This window comes from Podarcis melisellensis, assembly GCF_964234715.1.
Source record: "Podarcis melisellensis genome assembly, chromosome: 5".
Lineage (NCBI taxonomy): Eukaryota > Metazoa > Chordata > Lepidosauria > Squamata > Lacertidae > Podarcis > Podarcis melisellensis.
The window spans coordinates 83,066,691-83,080,401 of NC_138537.1; the positions used below are offsets into that span (position 1 = coordinate 83,066,691).

The 13,711-nt window shown below is 48.9% G+C and overlaps 1 protein-coding gene across 1 annotated transcript in view; it reads right to left on the reverse strand.

Annotated features, from left to right (window-relative positions):
* LRMDA (leucine rich melanocyte differentiation associated) overlaps window positions 1-13,711 on the reverse strand; it is a 733,109-nt gene that overhangs the window by 466,244 nt on the left and 253,154 nt on the right.

The following is a 13,711-nucleotide window of genomic DNA, read 5'->3' on the forward strand; positions in this document are numbered from 1 at the left end:
GACTGGGGCCTTTGTGAATTCAGATGCATGCTACTGAGTAATATGATAAGTGTATTAAAAAAATTCCACTGATTATTGCTGTGGTTGTGAGCCCAACCCATGCCTCCTATGTCTTGCAGTTTTCCTTTGGACATGGAGTCCCTTGACAGTGGTATAAAAAAAAAGTACCTCAATGCCAGCAAGTACTGCTATCTTGCTCAAATTTACAGAGGTAACCAATATTGTTGTTCTTTGGAACATGCTAGTCAGTATAGACAGGGAAGGGAATAATATATGTGTCACGGCCACCCAGGACGGGTCCCAGCTCACAAGAGACCTCACTCCGTTGCAGTTTATTTACAGGAAAAGTTTATTGAAGATTTCTGCTTCTCGTACAGTTCAGCATCGTGGCCGTACGTCTGTCACGTTAGACCGCTGAAGTCCCCTCTGACTCCTCCCCTCTTCCACACCAACTTAATAGCCTGGCTCTAGACCACCTCTTCCTCTCCTTTCTTTTCCGCAGGGTCTTCCTGCCCCCCTGGGTTCCCTCTCTCCGTGACTCGCCTGAGGCTGAATCCTCTGCCGCCTCTTCCCCCCTCCTTCTGGCTTTAGGGCCGGGCTCCTCCCCTGAGCTCTCTCCACTTCCGCGCGCCTCTACGTTTGAACTTGGCGCGCGTACGTTGCTGCTGACCTTTCTTTCGACCGCTACACCACCCCTTGTTCTGCTCTCCACCCTTTCCGGCTGAACACCTTGCTCCAACCCCCTTTCTCTGTTCTCTCCTAATCCTGCTCCCTCCGAGAGGCTGACGACTCCACCCCCTTTACTCCGTTCCGGCTGAGACGCCTCTTGCTGCGTCTGTCTTCCACTGGGCTCCTCTCCGCTTCTCCCTTCTCCTCCCTTTTGCTTGATTAAGGTAACCCCCTTTTGAGAATCCTCTGACTCGCTGCTCAGACTCGTGGATTCCCTCAGAATTCCGTCATCTTCTTCCTCATCCTTCTGCCCCTCCTCCCACTCGCTCTCCGTCTCCTCTGTCATCTCCTCCTCTCTCCCAGAAACCCTGACATCCATCCCCCCCTCGAAGCCCCCCCTTCCCCCCTCCCGCTCGCCGGGTGCAGGTTGAGGAAAACGTGGTTCTTCCGGGGTCGGTTCAGGATACAAGTTGTCCACTTCAACGTTCTCCTCTGTCATCTCCGTATATGTGTGTTCGAACTCGGGTTCCCCACCCACAGACCTCACCGTCTCTTCCTCCATCACTGCTTCTCCTGGCGCTGCCTGCCAAGGACCTACCATCCATCTCTGACTCCATGCCTCCCTTGGCTGATCCACCCACCAACAAGGGCCTGTCTCCTCCCCCCCCAGTCTCGGATCCCTGGTCGGGCTTGTTTCGGGCGTATGGCCCTCGGGTGAGGAGAAACCCTCGAACGTGCTGTCTGACAAAGTGGGCGTGAAAAGCCAATCATCAAAATACTCCTCGGGCATGGGCTTGTGCGGAAAAAGTGCATGGAACTCCTCCTTCAACAGGGGTTCGTCCAACGCGTAACCCGGCACCCAGCTATTGGCAGAGGCCGGAGTGCCTTCCCTGGCTAGAAAATATTCAACTCCCTCCTCCCCCCATCTCGAGTCCAGTATCTCTGTGACCTCGTTAAGAGGTTCTGGTCTTGGCGATTCCCCCCCCTCAGGCGCCCTCCTACGTGGCTCTGGGAGTGCTCCTGACTCTTGAAACCTGTGTGGGGTTTTGTAGGGAGTGAGCACCGACCTATGAAAGACCGGGTGCACCCTGGAACCCTCCGGAAGGGCTAGACGAAAAGCCACCGGATTGATCTTAGCCTCAACTTGATATGGCCCTAGCTGCCTGTGTCCTAACTTCTTCTTGGCCAATGACCTGGCCGGCATCGCGTGGGCTGCTAACCACACCCAGTCCCCAATCTGGATGTCCTCTCCCGCCCTCCTGTGCTTATCGGCCTGCACCTTATACGCCTGTTTTGCCAGCTCCAAATGTCTCCGCAGCTCCTCGTGCACCTCTTGCAACTCCGCTGCAAACTGGTCGGCATCTTGAGGCCCCCCCCCTCCTGGTGCCGCAAATCTCGGGAAGGTTCTGGGATGACGGCCATTGTTCGCGAAGAAAGGCGTCACCCCGGTGGATGCGTGTTTCGTGTTGTTGTAGGCGAATTCAGCCATCGGCAGATAGTCCACCCACGCCGCAGGTCGCTGGTTGGCGTAGCACCGCAGGTACTGCTGCATGATCGCGTTGACCCTCTCCGCTTGACCGTTGGTTTGTGGATGTCTCGCCGATGTCAGGTTGATTTTGACGTGCAAGATGCCCAGAAGCTTTCGCCAGAAAGTGGAAACAAACTGGCGCCCCCTGTCGGACAAGACGGACTGCGGAAGTCCATGCACTCTGAAGACGTGATCGATGAAGAGCTTTGCGGTCTGTTCTGCCGTCGCCACCTTGGCACAAGGGATGAAATGCGCCATCTTGGTGAACAAGTCCACCACCACTAACACCGCCGTCTTACCTCTGGAGCTGGGCAGGTCCGTAACAAAGTCCAACGCTACCCTCTCCCACGGTTGCTGCGGTGTTTCCAGCGGTTCTAGCAATCCCGCCTGCTTCTGGTGCACTGGTTTGGACCTCTGGCAGATATCACACCTGGCGACGTAGTCCGCCACCTCTCCTCTCATCTGGGGCCACCAAAAGTCTCTAGCCACCAACTCCATCGTCTTCTCTTTGCCGAAATGGCCTGCACTAGGGGCGTCATGCAATTGTTGCAGAACCTTGGCTCGAAGATCGTCGGTGGGCACGTAAAGGGCACCCTTACGAGTCAAAAGTCCATCTTGCAATTGGAACTCATCGTTGCCTCGCGACCCTCCGCGTAGCTCCTCCATCTTGGACTGTGCAAACTGATCCCTTTGCAACGCGCGTCGCACCGCGTCCAGGTCGACTGCGATGGTAGCGCACGTCCACGCCTGCGGTGCGAAAATGTGCTTTGCTGCGATTGGAGCTGCTTCCTCCAAGTATTGCGGCTTTCGGGACAGCGCGTCTGCAATAACATTGGAGTCTCCCGGGATGTATTCTATTTTGAAGTCGAAATCCGCAAAGAACTCCGCCCAGCGCATGTGTCGCTGGGTCTGTAACTTAGCCGTCCGCCAATACTCTAAGTTCTTGTGATCCGTGCGGACTTGCACCGTGTGCTTGGCTCCTATTAAGAAGTGTCGCCACGCTTTGAAAGCTGCATGAATGGCCAACAACTCCCTGTCCCATATGGTATAATTGCGCTCCGTCTTGCTGAGCTTCCGGGAGTAGAACGCACCCGGTCTCCAGTTGCCTTGTGAATCCTCTTGCAAAAGGACGGCCCCAACCGCTCTGTCTGACGCATCGGTCTCTACCCGCATGGGTCTGCCGGGATTCACGTGGAGCAGCTGCTCTTCGGAGGCGAAAAGACCTTTAAGCGTCCGGAAGGACCGCTCCGCTTGTTCGGTCCAGACGAACTTCTTCTTCTTGGAACTGAGGGTGTCAGTGATAGCCGCCGTCGCGTTCGCAAAACCTTTAATAAACTTGCGGTAAAAATTGGCAAAGCCGATGAACCTCTGGACCTCTTTCCGATTTCGAGGGCTTTTCCAGTCCAACAGCGCTTGAACCTTAGCCCTGTCCATGGCCAGTCCCTCGTCGGACAACTTGTAGCCAAGGAAATCAACCTCTCTGACATCAAACTGGCATTTTTCCAACTTGGCGTACAGCCTGTGGTCCTTCAGCCTCTGCAGGACCTCCCTCACGTCCTTATTGTGATCCTCCGGCGATTCCGAGAAAATCAGGATATCGTCGAGAAAGCAGACACACTTCTTGTAGAGGAGACCTGCTAGCACGTGGTGCATAAATGCTTGAAAAACGTGGCTGCCATTTTGGAGACCGAAAGGCATGACTCTGTATTCGTATGTGCCCAGAGGGGTGAACATGGCGGTCTTCCACTCATCTCCTTTCCGGATGCGGATGAGATTGTAAGCTCCACGTAGGTCCAGCTTGGTGAAAATCTTGCCCCTCCTGACGGTCGCCAAAAGGTCGTCAATCTTGGGCATGGGGAAAGCTTTGGGCTTAGTCAAGCTGTTTATGAACCTGTAATCCACTATAAGCCTTTTTTGGGGCGTGTTTTTCTTCTTCACAAAGAACACAGGGCTGCCACCCGCTGCTTTAGATTCCTGGATGAAACCTCGCTTGAGGTTATGGTCTATGAACTCCCGAAGCTCTTGCATCTCGTCTTCCGACATGGAGTACAGCTTGGCAGCAGGCAGTTGCGCCCCTGGCACTAAATCAATCGCGCAGTCGTAAGGTCTGTGAGGCGGCAACTTGTCAGCTTCCTTCTCACAGAAAACCTCCAAGAAGTCCTGGTACTTGTGAGGCACTGTTTGCACCATACCCAGATGCAACTGCTGCTCGGCTTCTCCTCCCTGATCGGTCTGAAAGCAATGCTGAGCACAATACGATGAACAAAAGGTGATCTGCCGCTGGTACCACGCAACCGCGGGACTGTGCCTCTCCAGCCAACTCATGCCTAACACGATGGGTGTGTCCGATAAGTGGGTGACATTGAAACTAATAAGTTCTCGATGGTTGCCAATCTGCATCATCATGGGAGGGGTTTGCTGCACCACTTGCCCCCCCAGCAACTTCCTGCCGTCTACCGTGACCACGTTTAGAGGCGTCGTTGCAGGCAGGAGCGCCATGTTGTGCTGCTTAACGAACTGCAGTCCCACGAAGTCGGCGTTGCTTCCCGAATCGATCGTTATTGGAACCTCGAGGAGTCTCCCATCAGGCAACTGGAGTGTTGCTGTGAGCAGAACTGCCGGTCTGGGAGGCAAAGGGTCCACGCTCTGCAGTGATGCTGGGGGCTTGTCTACAGATCCGCCTGGCTGAGCCCCAGTAGCTCTGCTTCCAGCCAGGCACTGTCGTTTCCCTGAAGCTGCTCCCCTGGTTGCACCTCTGCTGTTACAGTTGCCAGTGCTGCAGTGTGCTTCTGGAGCCTCTGGGGGCACTCTTTCGCCATATGGTGCGCACTGTCACAGATGTAACACTTCCTGGTTCCTCTAGGAGGCTTCGCTTTGGCTGCACCAGGGACAGGGCTCTGGGATGGCTTCTGAGCCCTAGCACCACCAATCTCCATCGGCTCCTCGCTGTCCTTCCCCATTGGCGAGGGGTGCGCACGGCTGAAATCCCTGTGCACAAAAGGGAGAGTCCTCGCTTGCGCACGCGCTTGGGGCCCGTCCTCCTCGTGCCACGGACGTCCCTCATGTCGAATTCCAATAGCTAAAGCCCGTTGCACCACGTCTTCTAGGGTCTGGGGTCTGTCCCCCCTAGCGATCTCATCCTTGATGGGGGGGCTCAATCCCTCCCAAAAAAGATCTCTGACCGGCTTACTGTCCTTTGGCCAATCTAAGGCGGTGAGCAATGCAAAAAATTTAGAGTGGTATTGGCGCACAGTCGCTTTCCCCTGCCTCAGCCCGTGCATTTGACGGCGCGCAATGTCCACATCCACAGAGGATTGAAAACAAGAATCCATCGCTTTGATGAACGCAGTTGAATTGCGACGGGCCGGTCCATCTTCGCGCCACAGATTGCGTAGCCAAGCCCTGGCCTCCCCATGCAGGTGCGAAACAATGAACCCCACTTTCTCCTCCTCATCTTTAAAATCGTGACGGAGTAAATGCAGTGCATATACGACGTCCGCTCTGAAATTGGGATAGTCTTGCAAGTTGCCATTAAAATGCGGAACCAGGGCACCCCCCCTCCGTCCAAGCGCAATGCCCTCCGCTCTGGAACCTGGGGCCCCCGCCCTGTCCGCGTGTTCCCACCTTGCCTGCAAATCCTGGCACGTCTTCTCCAAGTCGTCATTCTTCTTCTGCGAAGCAATGACTGCCGATGTGAGAGCGGTAACCTGATCCCGCAGTGCAACCAGCTGCTCCTCAGCGCTCATGGCTGCTCCCGTTCGTGAGCTTCGCAAAAAAAATTTTTTGCTTTCAGAGAGGGGACTTACTGTCACGGCCACCCAGGACGGGTCCCAGCTCACAAGAGACCTCACTCCGTTGCAGTTTATTTACAGGAAAAGTTTATTGAAGATTTCTGCTTCTCGTACAGTTCAGCATCGTGGCCGTACGTCTGTCACGTTAGACCGCTGAAGTCCCCTCTGACTCCTCCCCTCTTCCACACCAACTTAATAGCCTGGCTCTAGACCACCTCTTCCTCTCCTTTCTTTTCCGCAGGGTCTTCCTGCCCCCCTGGGTTCCCTCTCTCCGTGACTCGCCTGAGGCTGAATCCTCTGCCGCCTCTTCCCCCCTCCTTCTGGCTTTAGGGCCGGGCTCCTCCCCTGAGCTCTCTCCACTTCCGCGCGCCTCTACGTTTGAACTTGGCGCGCGTACGTTGCTGCTGACCTTTCTTTCGACCGCTACACCACCCCTTGTTCTGCTCTCCACCCTTTCCGGCTGAACACCTTGCTCCAACCCCCTTTCTCTGTTCTCTCCTAATCCTGCTCCCTCCGAGAGGCTGACGACTCCACCCCCTTTACTCCGTTCCGGCTGAGACGCCTCTTGCTGCGTCTGTCTTCCACTGGGCTCCTCTCCGCTTCTCCCTTCTCCTCCCTTTTGCTTGATTAAGGTAACCCCCTTTTGAGAATCCTCTGACTCGCTGCTCAGACTCGTGGATTCCCTCAGAATTCCGTCATCTTCTTCCTCATCCTTCTGCCCCTCCTCCCACTCGCTCTCCGTCTCCTCTGTCATCTCCTCCTCTCTCCCAGAAACCCTGACAATATGTCTGAAGGGTTTGCCTTTGTGACAACAGCCAGGGCAGCCACTAATGACTGGGGAACCAGAGAGAGAGAGAGAGAGAGAGAGAGAGAGAGAGAGAGAGAGAGAGAGAGAGAGAGAGAGAATCTCCACATGTGTTAAATTGCAATTGTTGTGTTTTCACCTATGGAAGGATCCTTGCTAGACATTATGCAACACAGTAAAACATTACAGGTTGTAAGGTGAGACCTTGAAATTAATCTGAACAAATCTCATTTATCCACAACTTGTTTGTTAGGAAGACAAGCTTACCAAGTTGTCAACAGTCCCTCGCTGCCCTCCACCCGCCCCTCCCCAGGAGTTAAGTGCAAAACAGCTTGTTTCAATTTGTAGTAAATACTGTTGGGTTAACGTGTTGGGAGTGTTTTGCAAAACAAAACATACTGCAGGTGTTCTTATAGAAAGGGCCATAAACAGATGACCTCTAAAACACACTCCCTGAACTTACCTTTTGTGTCCAACAAATGCACAGAGAAATATATTTTGTTTTAATTCCAGTACTTAAAAAGAGGTAGTGCTATATAACTTCTCTTCTTCATAATGTTCATAAATGCCTGCATGTGTACATCCCCAGGTCCCACTTCCATTCCATATATATGAAAATGCAATTTACTGTACGTCAAATAAAAAATGCAGTTTTCAAATGCATGACAACAGGTGCTAGTTAAACGATCAGACACTATTTGTTACCTAGTCTCTTGCTCTCATTTGCAGCATGATAAATTGCATTTTAGGAGAGTACTGCGATCTAAGGGGTCTTGACATGTTTTTATTGATTTGCATAGGTTATATGCATGTATTCCTGTTTGTAGGCAAATAGCGCCAGGAGTAAATTCAAGTCACTGTGCTTCTTGTTTCAAGAAAATTGTAGTCATCACAGGGGAGCCAAGATGGAGTGAGGCTGGGTAAAAGAGACATATGCAGCCCACTGGAATCTTAGAACCTCTATTAAGATTTATAGGCTGTAGGATTCTTTTGGGCTTCAACATTATTCTTAGTAAACCCTTTCTGTCTTCAGTTGTTTATAAAAACTGGCAGCTTTAGCAAAGACAAAAGCTGATGGTATAGGTAGCACAATTTAACATAATAGTTTTTGCCTGTCCTCCAAGTACCCTGAGCGGATGCTGGAGAAGAAGAAAATACCTGTAACATATGTATAGAGTCTGTCCTGATCTTTGCCAGGTACATATAATTTCTAGGGTGTTTAATATGTGGGACATTTGTGACTTTGAATGGTGTGCCACAGCTGGTGGTATTTCATAGTATGACACCTGGTTGAAAACATGTGATTCAGAGGATAGTATATGATTGCAAGAGTGTGCATTCAAGGTTTCTGGGTCTCTATATTACCGTGTGCAGTTCAGGTTGCCTGACGTGACCTTTAAAGCACCCAAAGGACAGGAACGGAAGCAAATTAAGAACGTAAGAGCAGCCCTGCTGGATCAGATCAAGGCTCCATCTAGTCAGCACCCTATTTCTAAAAGGAGCAAGCCGGCAGGATGCTGCCTCCCCTTCCTTTGTTCCTTCCTTCCACCCACTTGCTGCTGCTGAAGTACCTTCAGCAGCCAGAAAAATGAGGTGGGAGAAAAGCCATTCGGAATGATGTCAGTGGGTGGGGGCTGGCTGAAGAAGGCTCAGAAATCAATTGAGTTTGACTAAGAAGTAAAGGGACGCGGGTGGCGCTGTGGTGTAAACCACTGAGCCTAGGACTTGCCGATCAGAAGGTTGGCAGTTCGAATCCCCGTGACGGGGTGAGCTCCTGTTGCTCGGTCCCTGCTCCTGCCCACCTAGCAGTTCGAAAGCACGTCAAAGTGCAAGTAGATAAATAGGTACCACTCTGGCGGGAAGGTAAACGGCGTTTCTGTGTGCTGCTCTGGTTTTGCCAGAAGTGGCTTAATCATGTTGGCCACATGACCCAGAAAAACTGTCTGCGGACAAACGTCGGCTCCCTTGGCCAGTAAAGCAAGATGAGAGCTGCAACCCCAGAGTTGTTCGCAACTGGACTTAACTGTCAGGGGTCCTTTACCTTTTTAAGAAGTACTATATTTTTCGCCCCATAGGACGCACTTTTTCCCCTCCAAAAATGAAGGGGAAATGTGTGTGCGTCCTATGGGACGAATGCAGGCTTTCACGGAAGCCTGAAGAGCGAGAGGCATCGGTGCGCACTGACCCCTCTCGCTCTCCAGGCTTCAGGAAGCTATCCGCAAGCCTTGCAAGCCTGGCGGGAGTTCCTGCTGGGCGCGCAAGGCTTGGGGCGGCAGCCTGCCGCCCACTCCCCGTGCTTCGGGCGGGTGTCCGCAATCCTTGCGCACCCGGCAGGAGGTCCTGCTGGGCGCGCAAGGCTTGGGGCGGCAGCCTGCCGCCCGCTCCCCGTGCTTTGGGCGGGTGTCCGCAAGCCTTGTGCACCTGGCGGGAGGTCCCGCCGGGCGTGCAAGGCTTGGGGCGGCAGCCGCGGCTGGGGGGGGGGAATAATATTTTTTTATTCATCCCCCCCAAAAAAAACCCGAGGTGTGTCCAATGGGCCGGTGCGCCCTATAGGATGAAAAATACGGTAAGCAGAGTTTCTGTTCCCCACTCCCTCTCGGATACAGCTCCAGGGAGGTGCTCAGAAGCATTCGCTTCCATTTTTACTTTGTCACAACTTGTTGGGACGTCCAGTGGTGGTTAATGTTAACTATGGTTTTCTGAGCCACCTTACCTTCATGAAAGGGACATGCTGGGGCGAAGATGCTTCACCCCACTGCGCCCCTGGTGGAGATCGCCAGAGCACCTTCCTGGAAGGTGCCCTGGTGATCGTCAAAGGGACACACCAGGACGAAGACACTTAGTCAATAAAAACCCATCTTATCCAGAAAATACCATATGCTAGGCATACCTTAAATTGCTGAGTGCCAACAACTCAAAAAAATAGGAACGTTTTAAGAGAGTACAAACTGGTTAGAAAATCAATGCCAACATATATTGTGGCAGGGGTCAAGGAAAAGACTGCTGATTGGGAATCATAAAGTTGGAAGGGATCCTAAGAGTTATCCAGCTTTAGGACTGTGGCATCCTTCCTAAATACACATCCCACCTAAAGAGAAACCAATGCTTTCGGAGGTTGCTTTTCTAAATGTCCAGCTATGTTTTCAGGCTTAACATTCTAAAAGGATAAATGAACTTTGTGAATTGGAAATGCCAAATACACATTGCTTCTCAAGTATCAAACCCATAGATGGAACTAGCTCTCTTGGGATTCTGTACTGAAGTTCCTCCCCTACTTGTATCATCTCAGAATATGATACTGAAAAAGATCACTTAGTTTATTTTCAGTATGAAAAATTAAATATGGCTGGCATGTTTCCTAACAACACACCACTCTTCAGTAAGAGTTCAAAGCCACTGGGAATTTAACAAATGAAGTTCTAATTTATATTACAAAATAGGAAGATGAGCAAGTAAGAGTAAGTGGCAGTAGCATGTTATTGTTTTTCCCTTCCACATCTGCCTCTCCTTATTCTGTGGAGATACAATTATCATTCTTAAAATTATTGATTTGTTTCCCCATGCAAAATACATTGTTCAGGAAAGATTTTACTTCAGGGCTCAAGAAAAGCGAAGTAAGGCAAATGATTTACTCAAAGGAGCCTTTCCTCTAACAGTAATGGGATTAGTAGAAATGGACATAGGACTTAACTCTATTTTTTAATATAATCTATAGGCTTATTTCAACACAAGGTGTTTGGAGTTCATGGAGCAATGTTTTGAATTGATCTTGTGAGCATAAACCTGAAGAGTGCTTGCATCTGATTCCAGTGTGTATGTGTCCTTTTTTGCAGATTATAAAAGCTTGTGACAAAAATCAGCTCACACTTCTTTGTTCCTCCCAGTATACCCAGTTACCTCATTGTGCACATTTCTTTATACTCCTATATCAGAAGTCATTATATCTGAGTTGCTATAGCTACTCCATTATTTATATATTCTGATGTACTAGCAGGATGACTAAAAACTTTGATTAACTGATTCAAACTGGGGAATTCAAAGTCAGTGAGTGGCTACTTTATCTCTGTTTTGTTCCACTACATAGTGTATGCACAAAAGTGGCAAAGGTACTGGCTATGTTTATTATACTTCATTATTTTATTACTTTTATCATCTCACACTATGTTATGAATCCAAGGCAATAATGGCAAGTGTAAACTACAACTTGATTTAGTAAACTACTACTTGAAGCTTGAGGTTTCTGTGCTAAATCATAGTAAATATTAGAGCCCTATAACAAAACCTCTAGAACAATTCAATTTAATACCATTTTAGAATCCAGTGTCAATGTAGAACCTGACATCAGTTCTGAGAATAGATAATGCATCATAATTATTTAAGTTGTCTGTTGTTGCTTATTTTTTGTAGAGCACTTAGAGTTATTTTTAATATATTAAGCGGTAGAGAAAATAAATAATAGTCAATAATCCATAGTTCCCGACACAGATTCCCCATTTATTCAACATACCAAGTAGATCCGGTGCACATTCAATGGTAACCAGATCTGACGAAAGGATTTCAAACTGCTATTCAACTAGGAGCAGGGCTTTTTCTATGGTGGCCTAAGAATTATGGAACTTTTCCCTTTATGAGGTCAGAATGGTAGCTTCTGTTTCCTCCGTATAGAGATGGTTGAAAACCATGGCATTCCACTGAGGTTTAGAAGGCTGAGACTTGGTTTTTCAGCTACTCACATCATGACTTTTGTTGTCAGCTTTTATATGTTCATAGTTTTGATTCTAGTTTTTAAATAATGTATTTTACTTTTAAGACTCTTTACGTGAATTGCTTAAAGAGTATTCCTGCTGAAAGGCAAGCTGTAAACACAAGAAGGTGGGGATGTGAGCCACCAAAGTATCTGATGCGATTGTGATGATCCACTACTACCACCACCCTGAGTAAAGTAGCCCATCTATCTGCATTTTGTGCCTTCCTCCCCCTTCGAAAACCATATATTCAGCAGTCCTAGCACAGCGCATGCTCTTTGTTTGTGCTTATTAAATAAAAGAAAGGATCACCTTCAACTATATTAATGATGGACTGGTGGATGAAGGATGCCTGCGAAAATTCACAACATCTGTTTGCTCCACTCTCTCCCCAGCATGCTGCACCTATTTCTCATGCTTAATGATGCTCATCCACTCTGCAAGTTTTACGAACAAATGTGTGTTTAGCCACATTCATCATTCTGAATGAGTGTTCTTGATGAAGCATCCACTGGCCTGTTTCGCTCTTTCTGCTACACTTTAACAAATGACAACTGCTCTACGTATTTTTCATTTTGTTAAAAAATAAAAAAAGGAAAGGCTAAGTGAAGGATAGGCCTAGCATTTTTTTTTAACTTCTGTGGTAACTTTAGTGGGGGAAACGGGGGGGGGGGCACTACCCAGCACTTAACACTGCACACATTCAAAACCATGAATCTTCACACAGAAACATTAAACACTCCCTGATCTGGCAGTCACTGGGTGTTTGGGGCCTCTCTTCCCAAGGGGCATGCCACATCATCACCGACATACTGAGAACAACAGACCTCCCACACATACTCCTGGTATGCTCTGCCACCTATTTTGCTATGATGACAGGGTTAACGCAAGAAAGCAAACCAAACTAAAATACCATATCATCTCCTTTGCCTTAGACACTCTGTATTACAAAACCTTAATGGAAATCTGACCTGTTAGCCAAAACAGATGCAACAGGGAAAGCATTTTTTATTTATTGACATCTACTCCATTCACAAACAAAAGAGTTTGGGTTGAATTTTTACATCAAAAGTAGCGCTGTGCTTATTTTTGGTTTTGACCACTGCCCAGTAATTTATGAGAAAATAAGTTGTATTCAAAAATTATCAAAGAGGAGAGAAGATTTTGGTAAAATCTCATGTTGCAGTGCAGGTTTTCGTGTGTACTTTCCTTACTTTTAGAGATGCGGGGGGTGGGTGGGTTGTGAGCATCCTTCATTTCATGTCTTTAATCATTATCTCTGGTAGTCTGCACCTTGCAGCCTTCCCACCCTTTCTGAAAATCCCATGATGTCCTCAGCTAGGTTTTTCTGGAAGAGTGGGAAGTGAGGAAGGTATCTATTGCTGGGCCTGGCAGCAGTTCAATGGAATTTTTTTTAAGTGAAGTCTTTTTACTTTTAAAGAAATCAGTGTAATTCATTAAAAAAATTAAAAGGACTTTGCTTAAAAACAAATTTGGCAACTATGTTGATCTCAGCCTCAGGCACTCAGTAGCCAATTTCCCCTGCTTCAATTAAACCTTGGGGAAAGATACGTGAGGTAACTTCTCCTATGGGATTTTTTTTCAGATCAGGAAGCTGGGGAGGCTGCACAGTGCTGGAGAAATGACTAATGGAAAGAGGAAAAACAAGCCCACCCACGGCCATCTTGCAGTGATAAGATAAACTCAACCCCACTTCTGCCAAAATTCTAAAGAAATCCTGAAACGTCCTGAGAAAATGGCAGAAAAATCAAACTCTCTAACAGGGGAAGAAAACTTTCAAGAAATAGCAGGACAGGTTTTTGGCAGAGCACTAAAGGTCATATAGGTGAGGGAATTGTGACTCCTTCCCACTTCCCCCTATCTATCACTGCAGGCGTATCTCCCAGCCCAGCTCCAAAACTGAGAGTGAGATTTGCTAGTTAGAGCAAAGAGCCAGAAGCAACTTGCACATGAGTCACCACCATCCCATGTGTTACACAGGAGTGAGACATAAGAACAGCCCTCCTAGACCACAACAAACGTCCATTTAAGTCCAGCAGCCAGGTCTCACAGTATCTAACCGCATGTCTATGGGAAGCCAACAAGCAGCACATGAACACAATAGCAACCTCCCCCATTGTGATTTCCGGCAAATGGTGATCAGAGGCCTACT